We start from the raw sequence: 2,585 nt of genomic DNA, 5'->3' as shown, positions 1-2,585 counted from the left end.
TGATAAAAGAAAAGTGAAAATTTGTCCCAATACAGATTTTTCAAAGGAAGGCAAAGCTATGTGTAGCTGTCACAAAGGAGACATGGACGAAGAAAATAATGATTCTCACATTTGGCAAAGCCTCCAAGCCTGTGAATTCGGGAGTTATTTGGGAATTTAGACACTTGAGCTGGGCTTTTGGTAGGATTTTAATAGCCTTGTGTTCCTCACCTTGTGGTGAATGATCCTTGTCAGTCTTGCTGGTATCATTTGGTCCCTTTCCTCCAGTGATTTTAACAAACTTTTCTAGGAAGGATAACAAAATATTTTATTTACACTGGCCACCCATAACAGCCATTTTCCTCATAAATTCTCCCAAAAGTCGCTCAGAGGAAGCTGCATTGAAGTTTCCAAGAGTTCCTCCAGAGAGAGCCTGAACCTCCTGAGAGGAGGAAACCATGCTCTTGTCAAAGACACTTGGGGTCAGACAACAATGCCCTGAACTCACTGCGCCAAAATAATGTCTCAGTCTGGTTAATAAAATTGTTAGAGAGATGCCTCTGCCCCAATGAAGGTGCTAACAAGACCAAATCCAAAGTGGATTTTATTGAACAGTAAATGTGAGGTAGAGGAAGAGATGGAAGAAAGAGAAAAGGGGGGAAAGCAAGGGAGTGACAGGGACAGAGACCTCCCCTGAGGTGGGGCAAGTGTGACATTGTCCCCTGTGTGGGGGGCCTTCCCAGGGTGGGGGTTTTACACCTGAGCCAGTTTGGGAAAGGGGGGTGGTGTTCACCCCCCACCCCGAGCAGGGATTGCCTCACTGTTTCAGGGTGCAATGTAAGATGTAACCCAAAGTATGTTTTCAGTCACCATCTTCATAAACTGTGATAAACAGGTGGGGCAGTGTTCTTTATCTCTTCCATGGCTCAGCCCTGATAACGCCCTCCAGGGGCTATCTTCTGTTAATGGGCCATTGAGTGCCACTGCAGGACTGATAAAATTACATCATCCCATTGTGGGATGCTCTGCCCAGGGGGAGGAACCAAGCATTCCTACCTGGATATAATCTCACCCTTCCAACACCAGGACCACCTTGCCTACTGGATTCCCAGAGGACAAGAGCTCCATTACCACCACTGGACCTTCAGAGGAAGACCAGACCCTTCTACAGGATCACTGCTTTGACAGAATCACGATCATCACTCCAACAGGGCTGGAGCCTCCATTTCATCAGACGGGTACCACCACTCTGACCAACGGGGTGTCAGGTTATATCCTGACTCTGTCAGATTAAGCCAGTGTTTCTGTATCATTGCCTTGAGCTCAATTTTCTTATTCAATTGTCATTCTGGCTTAGACTGTCCCCCTGGATTGCCTTCAAACCAGTACAAAACTCAGTGTGCTCATACCTTGTTTTCCTCCCAAAACAGAATTTCCCATCCGCAGACATTCGTGAAATGGAGGTGAAGGCTGTGAGGAAGAGGAAGATGCCCTGGGACACCCAGGCAGGTGACGAGGAAGTCACTGCCCCTTTCCCCCTCTCTCCTGCTCCACCTCCCAGCCCAGCACGGCCCCCGGCTTCAGGACAGCCCCACTGCCGACCCCGTCCTGCTGGGGAGGCACTGGGGGGATCTCCTTCCCCTTCACTCTGGCACAGGGGCAAATCTCATAGTCTCCTTGTCCTTCCTCCCTCAGACAAGGAGCTGAGGATGGAGACCAGGAAGGACAAATCCCTGCGGCAGAACCTCGTGGAAAAGGCCGTTTTGAGAAGCTCCACAGCATTGGAATCCAACAAGGAGGAAAAGCCCTGGAGATCCCACAGGAGGAGGAGCTGCAAACCCAGTCCAGGGTGCTCTGAGGAGGAAAGACCCACCCTGTGCCAGGAAGGTGGACAGAGGTTCAGCCAGATCTTGGAGCTGGTGGTCCATGAGCAGGTTCACCATGGGGAGAAGCCCTACAAGTGCTTGGAGTGTGGGAAGAGCTTCAGGAGGAGTTTCAACCTGATCTGCCACCAGATGATCCACACCGAGGCATAGCCCTACGAGTGTGGGGAGTGTGGGAAGGGCATCAGCTGCAGCTCTGCCCTCGCCATCCACCAACGCATCCACACGGGGGAGAGGCCCTACGAGTGTCTCCAGTGTCAGAAGAGGTTTCAGACCAGCTCCAATCTCCTCCTGCACCAGCGGATTCACACAGAGGAGAGGCCCTTCCGCTGCCCTGACTGTGGGAAGGGCTTCAAGCAAAACTCCACCCTTGTCACCCACTGGCGCATCCACACCGGGGAGAGGCTCTACAAGTGTCCCCAGTGTGGGAAGAGCTTCACCCACTTGACCCAACACCAACGGAGGCACCAGTAAGGGAAGCTCTGTGAGTGCCCGGACTGCAGGAAGAGCTTTGTGCACTGCTCCAACTCCATCCCCCATGGGAGGACTCACTTTGGTCAGAGCCCTGGTGACCCACATTCCCTGTGATCCCTGCTGAGAAGACACCTGGCTGGTGGTCTCCATGTCCTCCTGGATCCCCATAGGCACCTGGATGAACACAGAGGCAGGAACATCCACCAGGACTCTGATCTAAACTGGAAATTCATTGGGAGAAAGTGATTT

At 51.8% G+C, this 2,585-nt stretch overlaps 1 pseudogene; it reads left to right on the top strand.

Moving 5' to 3' along the window:
* The first annotated feature begins 508 nt into the window (after nt 1–508).
* LOC137463950 (zinc finger protein 239-like) lies at nt 509–2,336 on the top strand (annotated as a pseudogene).
* The last annotated feature ends 249 nt before the right edge of the window (nt 2,337–2,585 follow it).

The sequence above is a fragment of the Anomalospiza imberbis genome, chromosome 32 (assembly GCF_031753505.1).
Source record: "Anomalospiza imberbis isolate Cuckoo-Finch-1a 21T00152 chromosome 32, ASM3175350v1, whole genome shotgun sequence".
NCBI lineage: Eukaryota > Metazoa > Chordata > Aves > Passeriformes > Viduidae > Anomalospiza > Anomalospiza imberbis.
This window is presented reverse-complemented; position numbering and strand designations above follow the sequence as displayed.